The sequence below is a fragment of the Castor canadensis genome, chromosome 3, assembly GCF_047511655.1.
Source record: "Castor canadensis chromosome 3, mCasCan1.hap1v2, whole genome shotgun sequence".
NCBI lineage: Eukaryota > Metazoa > Chordata > Mammalia > Rodentia > Castoridae > Castor > Castor canadensis.
Window position 1 is genome coordinate 32,652,922 of NC_133388.1, and position 14,729 is coordinate 32,667,650.

General features: G+C 45.2%; 1 long non-coding RNA gene across 1 annotated transcript; it reads left to right on the forward strand.

Moving 5' to 3' along the window:
• Nucleotides 1-3,130: 3,130 nt before the first annotated feature.
• On the forward strand, nt 3,131-14,064 carry LOC141421274 (uncharacterized). Its single transcript, XR_012445883.1, has 3 exons — nt 3,131-3,414; nt 9,382-9,542; nt 13,862-14,064. It is a non-coding gene; the product is annotated as an uncharacterized lncRNA (long non-coding RNA).
• Nucleotides 14,065-14,729: the final 665 nt, after the last annotated feature.

The following is a 14,729-nucleotide window of genomic DNA, read 5'->3' on the forward strand; positions in this document are numbered from 1 at the left end:
TCAGCCCTTTGCTGTTCCTCACAGTAATTATAAACCTTAAAAGCCACATTTAAAATTTCAGCCTGTGGAGTTTGAGGGCCATTTTCCAGCCTTTTAAGTTTTTTTCTTATATCTGGGGCTGACTGGGAGATAAAGTGGGTCATAAGAATAATTGTTCCGTCCTTAGTTTCAGGGTCAACTTTTGTGTGGCATTGTAACGCCTCTGTAAGTTGGGACAAGAAACTGGCTGGATTTTCTTTTTCCTCTTGTTGAATTTCCCTGAGTTTATCAAAATTAACAACCTTTTGGGCAGCCCTTTTTAACCCTGCCACTAGGCAGGTGACCATCTGGTCTCTGGGAGTTGTGTCATTAGTTTGATAGTCCCAGTGGGGTTCTGTCTCTGGAACCACCAATGTTCCCACAGGGTGGGCAGGGTGGTGCAGTGAATCTCATCTGCATGTGTCTTAGCCATGACCCAGACCCTTCGTCTCTCCTCCGGGAGGAGGGTTGAGGAGAGAATGGTATAAATGCCAAGTGAGGCTATAAGATTGGGCCAAATATTGAAATTCTTTAATATAAGAGTCAGGGTTAGTGGTGAAGGAACTGAGGAATTTTTCAATTTGAGACAGGTCTGTGAGAGAAAAGGGAACATGAACTCGCACGATACCCTTGGCGCCAGCCACCTCCCGGAGAGGGTGGAGGGAAACCAGCTGGCTGGGGGTCCGTGAGAGTGAGTGTGTGGGGGACTCAGGGGATCCTGTGGTTTCAGATTGGTGGGAGGGCAAGTGGAAGAGGGAGCGGAAGGAGGAGTGGAGGAAGGGGTGGAAGGAGAGGCAGGGGAAGCAGCAAAAGGAGCGGCAGGAGGAGAGGCAGAAGGAGTGATGGGGGAAGCATTGGGGGGCCGGCTGCTGAACAATGGAGGCTTGTGTCTGATAAGGTGGAGGTTCATTAGCAGGATCGAAAGAAGGGAAAGCGTCAGAGTCAGTGAGGGTAGTTGGGGATTTTGCAGCCAGAAGGACCTGGGCAGGGGAGCAAGAGGTACAGAGAGAAGGTTTAGGGTGGAGATAAAAGAAGGTCTGGACATAGGGAATCTCCTTCCACTTTCCAGTGCATTCACAGGTTATAGAGATCCCTGAGAATGTTAGGGTCGAGTGTGCCACCAAGTGGCCATTTTAAGTCATTGTCCAATTGGTATTGTGGCCAAGCCTGATTGGAAAGAAAAATGAGTTTTTGGGCTTTAAGATCAGGTGAGAGGCGTAAGGGCTCGAGGTTGGCCAGTAGGCAGCCCAGAGGAGTGTCTGAGGGAATTTTGGAAGGTCCAGTCCCCATGGTGAGACCCAGTCCGAGGAAGAATATGGCGGGTGTCCCCGAGATATTGCTTTCCTGGACGAAACAGAGGAGTGGAAGACCTCAAGGGAACATCTTCACCGAGAGGATTGTCTACACCCCAGGAACCTGAGTGAGCCAGCACCTAGTACTAGGATTTTGAGAGAGAGAGAACAACTCATGGCGCAGCAGTGCGAGGGAACTCACCAAGGGAGGACCAAGGAAATTGACCGGTGGTGGGCGAGTAATGGGAGCACACTGGCCTTGAAGAGGTTCCCTGTGAGTGAGAGTGGAGATGGTGGCACTAGTCTGGGTCAGGGGTCCCGGCAAAGCAGCTCAAATCCCAGTAAGTTTATGCAGGTTTAAGGAAGGCAGCTCTCACCTGTGTGGCTTTGGCAGGCCGGTATAATCCCCCAGAGAGGCCCCCCCTATATAGGGGATGTCTGCTTTGTGGCCAAAGTAGGCTTGGGAGCACAGTGTATATTGGGAGGGCCTGAATTTACTAACTGGGAGAGCAAGATCAATGCCGGAAACTCACCTGTTCCCAGCCAATGCACCAAAATGTTAGGAAAACGCCGCACACGGCACACAAAGGAGGCTCATGAGAGGTATCTAATGTCCAAAGTTTAATAAGCAGGCTGGTTGGCCAAGAAGAAAAAATGGTGCAGCAGCCTCTCTTGGTGGGTCTGGCCTTAAGTAGCATCTGAGAGAAAGCAAGGACTGGGGATGGGCAAAGAGAGGTGGCAGGAGATAAGGGACAGTGGGGCTTTGTTTTGCAAGGGATGAGACCAGCTGCGGCTCAGGCTGCAGAATGGTGGCAAGGGGCAGTTCCTATCAGCAGGAAGATGCTTCAGGAAGATGTGGAAGACATTTACAAGATTGTACATCTGCTGTATTACTATAGGGGATCTCCAGCTGCCTTCAGAATTCAGCCATTCTGGCATTCCACAAAGTGCAACTCACATACAAAACCATGGAAGACTAGTAACAGAATTTTGTTGAGGGTTCATTACGTGGTGGGGTGCAAAACGGAACATCTTCAAAATCCCTGTTATCTACTTTTTCTGCCCACTGCTTCACTCCTGCCTGTGTCTGCTCTCCCTGTGCCATGTCTCCCTTCCATCCTCTAAACCCCTTGAGGTACTTCTTTCCTTCCCCTCCCAGGGGACTGGGCATTGGAGGAGACAACTTGGATTCCAAGCTAAACTGCATCAGGAAAGACCAGGGTGACTGAAAATGATCTTAGCTTGTGATCCAAATTCCATGAATATAACATCTACAGAGCAGGCACTCCAGACACAGAGGTTCTCATTTACGGTTGAATTCCTTCAGAAATCTAGCATTTTCCAGACATTTTCTCATTTAATCCTCACCACAGACCTACAGAGAGGAAGACTGCAGAGCATAGGCTGTAACTGAGGGGGTGCAGGCCTACCCTGCTAGAAGAGGGTCTTTGAATTTTTATATAACAAATGCCCCTGGACCAAGCCAGGGAGTTCTGCAGGAGTAGAAGAAGGATGGGGACTGAGGAAAGTGAGCTAGGGACCTGACCAGTGAGGAAGGAAGTAAAATGGGAGAGGCTGTGGGCAGAGGATAAAGAACTGCAGGGAGGCTTGGATTAGACACTGTAGCGTTTTGAAGGTGGCAGCGACTGGAAAGTAACAACAAGCTGTGTTCCCACCACAGACCACAGGAAGCTGTACTCTGCATCCAGGACAAAGCAGGACTTTGTCCCAGGAAGCTGAAGAGAACAATAGCAATTGTCTCTGTGGAGACTGTTTTTTTTAGAAACACCGTCCTGCCAGCGTCATTTGCTCCCAGCTGATGCTGTATCTGGACATTGGATGGATACCAAGTGGATCTGAGCTAAACCCTGCAGAAGAGGGATCCTCAAGAGGTTCGTGCAGTTCCCAGAGAGCCCACCCCTCGAGGACAGAACTCAGTAGAGAAGGCGCACGACCCTTGTGGGAGGCTGCACAGATTGCCCTCCTGGGGGTGAAATGGGGCTTGGATGACCCTGCTGCTGGGCATTAGGCAGGGGACATGTGCCAGGAAACACTGATTTTGAGCTTTCCAGCAGGGAGGGTGAGTGGATTTGCCCATCTGTAGGTAAGTAAGAGGTTTTTTTTTTGTTGTTTTTGTGATACTAGGGTTTAAAGTCAGGTGCTACACCTTGAACCACTCGGCCAGCCTTTTTTTTGTGAAGGTTTTTTTCCAGATAGCATCTCATGGAACTATTTGCCTGGACTGGCTTCAAACTGTGATCCTCCTGCTCTCTGCCTCTTGAGTAGCTAGGATTACAGGTGTGAGCCACCAGCCCCCGGCTAAGTAAGAGTTTTGAGGGTCGGAAGCCTCAGGAAGGTTTCCTTTGGAAAATTCAAGACAGAGCAGAAACCTTCCCTAAAATTAGATTGGTCCCTGTTCCCAGCCTAGAGCTGCCAGACCACAGAGTATTTAAGAGAAAACAAAGGTAAACCCAGAGTCCCCGCCTAGGGAAGAGCCTGAGAGAAGCCCAGGTCCTGCCACATTCTCCCAGACCCTGGGAGGAAGACATTTCCTCTCCTTGATACCCCAGTTGAGGAGCCGAAATGATTTGCATAGGAGTCTTAAGGTGAATGTCTTTAAGGCAGAGTTCCTGAGATGCCGGCTCGCTCCCACCTGCTGGATTCATCTTGCCTACCTCAGGAAACAGTGCTTCCCATGTCCTCCTTGAGCTTAGACCAGACACCAAGGACTCTCAGGAGCCCCAACATACCTCTGACCCATCCCTAGGTCCTGTCTCCAAAATACATCTGAAGCCCACCCATACTTGGGTACCCAAGTACCCAAGCCCACCATCACCAAATTAGCCAGGACGGCTGCAGTGGCCTCCTCCCTGACCTCCCTGCTACTTCTCCCAGCCCCCACATCTTCCACTTAAGCAGCAGGAGGGGCCTAATATTAACAGTCTCACCGCACTGAAGTTCAAAATGCTACAAGGCTTCACCTAGTCTCATCTCCATCCCTCTCCCTGGGCCAGTTGCTCTTCTGCCTTCTAGATTAAACCAAGTTGGTCCTGCCTCAGAGCTATGCCCCCATGCTTCCTTTTTCTTACCCACTTTAGCTGTTTAATGGGAAACAAATCCTGAGAAGGGGAGTCACGTGTTCAAGGTCCTTGAGAGCAAACCCAGGTCTGAGACCCAAGCCAGCGCTGATAAGACATCTGACTCTTCCCCTCATCCACCCCTCTAAATAGTCATTTTGAGGTAGTGCTCAGAGAGGAGAGAGAAGATTCTGGAGTCCTGAAGATATCTCAGCCTGATGTAGGGAGGGCAGGCAGCAGCACCCAGGGGGCCAGCTGGGCTCTTTTTGGTCACCCTGAAGCTTACTGATGGAAACTGAGGCCCAGGGATACTGGGCTTCATGTCTCCTACTGTCTTCCACTAGGAGGGACCAGTGGGGTTCACAGATACAAACAAAGCTCTGGACTGGGGTGTAGCTCAGTGGCATATGAGCACATGCCTGACAATCACAAGGCCTGGGTTCAATACCCAACACTGCAAAATAAAAATAAGTGGGAGTGATGGCACATGACTGCAATTCCAGAACATGGGAGGCAGAGGCAGGAGGATAGCAAGTTCCAGGCCAGCCTGAGTTACATGAAAAGATCCTGTAATAAATAAATCTGCCTGCATTTAAGTCATTGATCTGCCTGCATTTCCTTTCTTAGTGATCTTATTCTGCCATTTCTTTTCCATATTGTAGTCCATTGAAATGGACTAATTCCTAGAAGGACACAAACTACCAAGACTGACCCAAGAAGAAATAGAAAATGTGAATAGACTTATAATAAATACTGAATCTATAATCAAAAATCAAAAACCTCTCAGCCAGGGCTGAAGGGATAGCTTGAGGGGCACAGTGCCTACCTAGCAAGTGTGAAGCCTGAATTCAAACCCAGTACCACCACCAAAAAAAAAAAAAAAGAAAAGAAACACCAAACTCTCAGCCAACAATTATAGGATGAGGTGATTTCACTAGTAAATACTACGAACATTTAAAGAATATTTCACAGCAATCCTTCTCAAACTCTTCCAAAAAATAACGGAGTGAACACTTCCTAACACATTCTGTGAAATGAGTTCTGCCCTGGTACCAAAGACACTACAAGAAAACTATAGACAAATATCCCTTATGGATACATAGATATGAAAATCCTTCACAAGCAGAAATCCAAAAGTATGTTAAAGAAATTATACATCATGACCAAGTGGGATTTATCCCAAGAATACAAGAATAGTTTAACATATGAAAATTAATCAATGTAATGTACCACCTTAATAGAAGGAAGCAGAAAACAAACACATGATCATCTCAACTGATGGAGAAAAATATTTGACAAAATCCAACACCCTTTCATGATAGAAGCTCTTGTAAACTTGGAAGGGAATTTCTTCAACATGATGAAGAGTATTTATGAAAAACCCATTCCTGACATTATACTCAATGGTGAAAGACTACAAGCTTTCCCACTAAGGCTAGGAATAAGACAAGAATGCCTGCTTTTACCATTTTTTAAGCTCAATATTGTACTAGAAGTTCTGGCCAGAGCAATTAGATAAGAAAAAGAAATAAAGGAATCCGAATTAGAAAGGAAGTAGTAAAACTATTTCTATTGTAGATCACATGATCTTAATATATAGAAGATTCTAAAGAATCTGCAAAAGGAAAAGAACTGTTAGGCAAAGTAAGCCAGGCTCAGGATAAAGATCACATGTTTCCCTCATGTGTGGAAACTAGATCTAAATGATGAATGTATACATTAATACACAGAGCCAGGTGCTGGTAGCTCACACCTGTAATCATAAGTATTCAGGAGGATTGCAGTTCAAAGTCAACCCCTGGCCAATAGTTCACAAGACCCTACCTTGAAAAAAACATCACGAAGAAAGGGCTGGTGGAGTGGCTCAACCAGTAAGAATGCCTGCATAGCAAATGTGAGGCCCTGAGTTCAAACCCCAGTGCTGCAAAAAAAAAAAAAAAAAAAAAAACCAAAAACAAGAGAGAGAACATGATTGTAACAGTGGATCTATCTGAGGGGACTATGGAGAATGGGAGAGGAAAAACGAATGATGGTGAATTATATTGAAATGCTATCTGAGCACGAAGATAGTATAATGAAATGGACTGTTGAATATTAGGGGAGCAGAGCTATAGAGAAAGAGTAAGTAATAGAGGGGGTTAATCTAAACTTGAAACCAGAGAAAGTTTAAACCTTTACTATTTCGAAGTCTTCTTCCAGGGGTCTGAGTGAGGAATTAGCTACATGTGACTTGTAGACATCTGCATAGTACACTGGACCTCTCCAGTCTGAGAAAAGGAGTCTGGGAAATTTTTCATGTTAGGGACATGCCATTTCAGCATATGGAAGCAGTCTCCACAGCAAGTAGGAGCTGTTTCTTTTCTTTTTTCCTTTAGGTTTCATTTTAGTTTTTTAAAAACAAATTTTATTATATTTTTATTAGCATATATTAATTGTACAAAGTAATGGATTAAGTTATGACATTTTCATGTATGAATATACTGTACTTTGATCATATTCACCCCCCATTATCCTCTCTTGTCCTTCCTCCTCCCCCACCCACTGGTCCCTTTCTCTTTGCAAATAGTCCCCCTTCTACTTTCATGTCCATTTTTTTTTTAGTGTTGTGCTGGGTGGGGGTACATTGTGGCATTTAAAAAGGTTCTTACAATATATCAAATTCATCATATTTGAATTCACCTCCTCCATCATTCTCCTTTATCTCCCCCTCTCATATATATATTTTTTAAATCTAGATTCCACATATGAGAGAAAATATACAGTATTTCTGAGTCTGGCTTTTTTCACTTAACATGATGATCTCCAGTTCCATTTATTTTTTTGCAAATGGCATGATTTCATGCTTCTTTGTGGCTGAATAAAACTCCATTGTGTATATATTACACAATTTCTTTATTCATCTGTTGCTAGGCACCTAGACTGATTCCATAACTTAGCAATTGTGAATAGTGTTGCAATGAACATGGAGTGCAGGTATCACTGTTATATACTAACTTTGATTCCTTTGAGTATATACCCAAGAGCGATATAGCAGAATCATATAATAATTCTATTTTTAATTAGTTTATTTTTGATGGTACTGGGGGTTTGAACTCAGGCCCTCACACTTGCTAGGCAGGCAGTCTACCACTTGAGTCTCTCTGCCAGCTATTTGTGTTGGGTATTTTTGAGATAGGGTCTCCCCAACTGTTTGCCCAGGGCTGGCTTTGAACCACGATCCTCCTGATCTCTGCTTCATGAGTAGCTAGGATTACAGGCATCAGCCACCAGTGCCCGGCCCTATTTTAATTTTGAGGAAACTCCATACTGATTTCTACAGTGGCTGCACTAGTTTACATTCCCACCAGCAGTGTATGAGGGTTTCTTTTTTCCATCCACATTCTCATCAGCATTTGCTGTTGTTTTCTTTCTTTTTTGTGTGTGGTACTGGATTTGAACTCAGGGCTTCACACTCTCTGCTACTTGAGCCACACATCCAGTCCTTTTTGCTCTGGTTATTTTGAAGAGCCAGTCTTGCTTTTTGCCCAGTCTGGCCTAGACTGCAATCCTCCTACTTACGTTTCCTGCAGTAGCTGGGAGGACAGGCACATGCCACCATGCCCAGTTTTTTTTCCATTGAGCTGGGATCTGGCAAACATTTTGCCCACATTAGCCTGGAACCATGATCCTCCCAATCTCAGCCTCCCAAGAAGCTAGGATTATAGGTGTGAGCCACCAGCACATGGCTTGAACTTTTCCAGAGTCATGTTGCCTGGCTTTTCCATACTTCTGTGTTTCTTTGTTGTGGTTTGTGCATCTTTGAGAGGGTATCTCTTCCAGGTTTTTTTTTTTTCTTTTCTCCTTTATTTTATCGTTTTTACATTTACTTACATGTATATACACTGTTTGGGCCACCTCTTTCTTCCCCCTCTCCCCTCTCTTCCAGTTTTATATAGGGGTCTTCTTACTGAGCAATACCCAGTATTTCTCATATGGGAGAAAACTAACTACCATAACAGCTACAACGCTAAAACAGCCCAGATATAGGAATACAATAAAAATCAATTAACTACAACTACTACACTACCAATAACCACAGAAAAGAAAATGTTTTTTAAAAAAAAGTAGAGCTGGGTGCTAGTGTCTCACACCTACAATCCTAGATACTCAGGAGGCAGAGATCAGGAGGATCATGGTTCAAAGTCAACCCAGGCAAATAGTTTGCAAGACCTTATCTCAAAAACCCCATCACACAAAAGGGCTGGTGGAGTGGCTCAAGATGTAGGCCCTGAGTTCAAGCCCCAGTACTGCAAAAAAAAAAAAAATTAAAAAAGGAAAAGAATGTGAGGAAGAGGAAGATAAAAGAGATAAAATTATCTGATTACAAAAAGAAAAAACACAAATAAAATTAAACAACAGTAACAGGAGTACAAAAATAGAAAACCAAAAAAATAGTTGGTTTTTTTTTTAAGGCAAAGAATAGGAGATGCTTCCTTTCAGGACCTGCAATACTGGAACCCACCAGGTGGGGGGGTAGTGGGTCTCATCTACAGTCTAAAGCAGTTCCCAGGGGCATGGGTCACTTGAGTGCATCAGAGACTCGGGAGCAAACAGATCTCTGAGGTCTGCACTGGAGAGGGGCCTGGCACTTGGCCTGCTGGGGAAACTGAGCAGTCTGCTGTACCTGGGCTCAGAGCTCTCAGTCCCACCTAGCAGCAAACCACATGCTTGCTGGCAGTGAGGCCACTCTGAAGGCCAGGCAATCCGCTGGCCATGGACTCAGAGCTCCTTGTCTGCAGCCACCCACAGCAACAGGGCTCACTGATCACTATGGGGGGCAGGGCCGCTGACCACCACGCCCTCCTAAACCCCAGCTCCCTGCTGCCTGAACTTTCCAGCAGGTTCCTGTCCAACCCTCTTCCTCTCCACAGCTGCCTCTTGTGGCATCTCCAGCCCAGCCACTGGGTTGGGGCATCCCCAGCCCTCTCTGACATGCGCTTGTTCTTTGTTTTCAGGTCCCCAGCATAGCTCAGTCTCAAACAACAGTCTTCTCAAGATGGCACCTGGCTGTAGCACTCTGAGATCTGGGGAGAAGTGCAATGGACTTCTTCACCGATGCTGGCCTGCCACCCAGGAGTCACTGTCACACCAAATCTCTGCACTGAATTTAAGTCTTGTAAGAACTGTAGGTTTCTCTTGCGGCTAGGACTGCCAGTATGTTGTCACCAGGGCCACCAGGTTTACCTTGTAGTTGCAATTTTGACTTCCCCTCTCCCACTCCTGGAAGCCCGGGCTGGAGCTGCAAACTGTTTCCTCCTGTTCTCTGCATCGCTTTCCTCCTTCTCCACAATTTTTAGCTGTCCTGTCATCTCTTCCTTGATTCCTGATGCTCTTCTGTCTTTCCTCAGAATGCAGACTCTCATTGTTACCCTGACTCTTCTCATCCCCAGAGTTGCACAGAGGAGGCTTCTAATACACCATCTTACCCCTATTTTAGTTCTTTGTTGTTCCTCTATTTCTTTCTTTTCTTCTTTTTTTGGTTTTGTTTTGTTTTGCAATATTGGGGTTTGAACTCAGGGCATTGAGCTTGCTTTACCACTTGAGCTCTGAGCCACACGCCCAACCCATGTTTCTTTTGTCTTTTTTTAACTTATGTCTTTCAGTAAATAAAACAGAAAAAAAATAGGCTAGGCACACAGATTCACTCCTGTAATCTGAGCTAGTTGGGAGAGATTGGGAAGATCATGGTTCTTGGCCAGCCTGGGGAAAAAAAATGACTGAGATCCCATTTCAACAAACAAGCCAGGCTGGCGGAGTAGTTCAAGTGATAGAGCACCTGCCTAGCAAGCGTGAAACCCTGAGTTCAAATCCCAGTACTGCCAAAAAAAAAAAAATACAGGCATGGTGACTCATACCTGTAATCCCAACTAGGTGGAAGCCATAGGTAGTGTAAGGAAATGTAGGCCCCAAAATGACCACATGGAGAGGAGTGATCTGGCCAAGAGATTCTTTATTGCTGGGTGGGAGAGGGAGAGAGCAGAGAGAGCTGAGAGAGAGAGAGAGAGAGAGAGAGAGAGAGAGAGAGAGAGAGAGGCAGGGGCTTAAATACCCCTCAGTGGGACTCAGCATGATCTGATTGGTTAGGATCTTATGGTTCATGCTGATTAGAGGTTGGGGCAGAAGGAGGATTCAAGCTAGACTTGAAGCAGGACTGTGACCCTGGAAAACGGAAACTTAAGGGTGCAGTAAGAACGGAAACCTATCAGTGCCATTATTGCCAACAGGTAGGAGAATCTTGGTCCTAGGCCAGTTTGAGACTCAAACTGAAAAATAACCTAAAGCAAAAGGGGCTAGTCATGGCAAAATCCTGAGTTCAAACCCCAGTACTGTCAAAAAAAACAGATAAAAGTAACAATACTATATTATTCCTTAAGGGATAATTTATGTCAAGAAGTTGAAAAAGTAGTTAGAAGCCTAAGCATAAGAGTGGATTAATACAGAAGGAAACAGCTAGGTGAATGTGGTTATTGGTGCGTCCTTTGTGAGGGACAGAATGCAAGTTCAGATCACAGACTGAAGGTCAATGGCATCACTGTGAGGTTAGGTGGTCCAGACATACAGATAGGAGTTGTCTATTGAAGTTTTCCTTCACCCATTTTATGTCTTTTTGAATTCTTAAATAAAATATCTCAGAAGTTTATAGAATTTTTTTTCTTCCCAAATCATTTGTGAATAAATTGAGGATACAAGCCTCAATCAAAACAAAAAAGTAGCAATACTAAATATTTGAATAACTCAACTGATAGCTATATTGCACCTGGAATTAGAGAAAATATACTGTGTTTAATAATAAATGGAATATTTACAAAAATCAACCATGCATAAATCCAAACCAATCTTTTAAAATATACCAAAGGATCAAGAGGATGCAAATGATCTGATTATAATATAATAAAATTAGAGGTTAGCAACAGGAGTAATGCCTTCCCTCATAAAAATCCCATGTGTTTAGAAAATTTAAGACACTTAAAACATCCAGAATTGTTTTTTAATGGGAGTTAGTAAATATGTGAAACTGTAAATAAATTAAAACTCTACACTATAACTCTTAGATTGAGATACAATAAAACTTTAAATGTATAATTTTAAATGTCTATGCTAGTAAAAAAAGAAAGATTTTTAAAAGGAATAATGTAAGTGTTCAACTCAAGATATTAGCAGGCTGGCAGAGTGACTCAAGCAGTAAGAGCACCTGCCTTGCAAGTGTGAGACCGAGTTCAAATCCTAGTACTGCCAAAAAAAAAAAAAAAGAAAGAAAGAAAAGAAACTTATCAGTCTTAAATTCAGTTAAAAGAAAAAAAAAGATATTAGTAAAAGCTCCCTCCCTTAAAAAAAAAAAAAGGTAGACAGTGGGATTTCTATTTCAGACAAGGTCTTACTATGTAGCCCAGGCTGGCTTTGAACTCAGGATCCTCCTGCCTCAGCCTCCTGAATGCTGGGATTATAGACATGTACCACCATGCCTGGCAGGATTTTTTTAAAATAGCAGTAAAAACTTAATAGAACGGACTTGGGAAGAAATGGAATTTAGTGCAAACCATCTCATCTCCTTGGATCTTCACCAGAGCTCAGTGAAGTTGACATACAACCTGACTTAGCCACATTGGGAACAGAGCCATGGAGATAAATCAGAGGGGTTTCTGGCTCAGAGGCAAGGCGTGGGGAAGGAGTGAGGCCTGCAATTAATGAGAATAATTGGCTTTGGGAGGGATCGTTCTGTAGTGAAAAACCAGTGCAGTGAAACACTGCTGGGCCTGCTCAGCTGTGGCTAAGCAGAGATGTCACCCATTGCTGTCTGAGATGAGAAGCAGCCAGGCTGGGGGAGGGAACAAGAGGGGCATGTAAAGACAAAAGAGGAGGCAGGAAGCCCAGGAAACAGAACCAGGGGGTGGTCACTGACTCTTGACCCAGGCTCAGTTCCCTAACGGGCACTTGAGTGACCAATTTGGTAAGCAGAGACCCTCAGGTCAGAGAACAGGGAAGAGGCACCAATGACACTTGTTCTAAAGCAAAAAATTTACTTGTTTTCCCTCTAGAAAACCAACTAGCTTGCTTGCTTTTTTTCTTTCTTTCTTTCTTTCTTTCTTTCTTTCTTTCTTTCTTTCTTTCTTTCTTTCTTTCTTTCTTTCTTTCTTTCTTTCTTTCTTTCTTTCCTTCCTTCCTTCCTTCTTTCTTTCTTTCCTTTTTTCTTCCCTTCCTTTCTTTCCTTCCTTCCCTTCCTTCCTTTCCTTTCCCTCCCTCCCTTCCTTCCTTCTTTCCTTCCTTCCTTCCTTCCTTCCTTCCTTCCTTCCTTCCTTCCTTCCTTCCTTCTTCCTTCCTCCCTCTCTCTTTCAGCAATACTGGGGTTTGAAACTCAGGGCCTTACACTTGCTAGGCAAGGGCTCCACCACTTGAGCCACTCCCCCAGTGTCTCCCTTTTGTTGAGACATGTTCTCATAGCCTAGAACTCACTGTAACCCAGGCTGGCCTGGAACTCGTGATTCTCCTGCCTCACCTCCCAAGTGCTGTGATGACAGGCATGCACTATCACACCTGGTTTCAATTAGCTAACTTTTTAAAAATAAATTTATTTTTACAATTTTAGATTTACAGAAAAATTGTGAAGATAGAGTTCCTATAACCCCTCGTCCCCGCCACACACCCCATTTTCCCAGTTATGGACATCTGACATGTATGGGTATGACATCACAGACATCTAACATGTGTAGTATGGTTCCTTTGTGACAATTGATGGGCCATGGTGCCAGGCCTGTGCCCTGGGGGAGTTGAGAGAGTGCTGTGGCAGCTCCCCTGGGAGCAAGAAAAAGACTCTAAGGCTACAGTAAGCTGGGGGTGCAGGCCACATAGGGTGCTGGAGAGGCCAAAGGGAGCAGGGACCAGGTCCCTCTTTCCTGCCAGGGCCACCTTCTTTAAACCACAGGCCTGGGCCTTAGGAGCCTCCCCTTCCTCACCACCCCCACATACCACTCTCCCTCCCCATCAAGTTAACTCATCCCCCATCCCTGCCCGGGCTTGTGCAGCAGCTCATCTCTCATCAAGCAGCCCCTCCAGCTCTTTTATCTCTCTTGTACTTCCTGGTGCAGACCGCCATTATCGGCTGGTGGGCCTGCAGCCTGGAAGGCAGGTGTCTTTCCAGGGGCTGGGTCAGTGTCCAGACCCTCCCTTCCTGACCAGTCTCTTCCCGTAGCCATGGCTTCCCAGCCTTGATTACCTGTAACCGGTTTGCATTTCCCTCTGCAGACAGCTGCCCACCTATTCTCAAGTAAACCCCCTGGGATTTCTAGCATCTCCCAACTCAGAGGGTCCCAGCTGTCCCTCAGACCCACCTGGGGGTGGGGCAGCTGCCAAAGGTGCCCCAGACCTGAGCAGCCTGTCTTGGCATGGCCATCTTCCTCTGTGCCTTGTGATAACTGTCCAAGTGTCCTTTTTTCTTAGAGTGCTACAAGAGCAGAAGAGAGGCTCAGAGGAGAAGCACCTTGACCCAAGTCCTGTGGATGGTCAAGTCACCCTGTGATATGCTCTCATGGTTACCTTATATTGTGTCTCCAAGACCTGAGGACCATTGTAAGTTTCTATTTTATTTGTGTGGGAATTGGGGTTGCTGTGCCTGGTGCCTCGCTCCACTGACACGCATTAGATGTGGATATGTATTAGCTCTCATGTGCATTACATGCTCAATAAATCTTGTTAAATTGAGTAATTGACTAAGTCATAGACAGAACATGAATTCATTCATTCTACAATGGGTTGAGTCCTTTGATGGGTCCTGGGGCTAAAAGATAAATAAGATAGAGCGCTCACCCTTAAAGTAATCAGTTTTGTGGGGAAGAAGATGGAAAATACCAGAATGGAGCCATGCCCATGTGCTGTGAGACAACAGAGGCTATAAACCCTTCCTGCAGAGTCAGGACTGAAGAAGGAGTGGCAGTTTATTTCGTGGAGGGCTGGGGGTGGGCAGTGAGGTGGGGGGTCCCTGGACCAAGGGGTTTGCCTGACACACTTGGGGAAGGCCTTGGAGCAGTCTGCTGCAGGCAGGACTTGAAGTCTTGTCCCTTCACCACATAGGAGCCAAAGAGTTTCCACATGTGTCCCTCTGGCGCCAAGTCGTAGAGGTCACATCCAGGGTACAGGTGCTACCGCCTCCTGTCATTTATTTGATGGGCTGCCAGAAACTTCCACGTCGAGGGAGTTCACAGCTGAACCAATTTGAGAGAATCTTCTGAGATTCTTGAGCCAGAAGCTCAAATACAACCTATCCAGTCTGCTTACTGCACTCCCTCATCTTGTAATTCCATTCAAGACA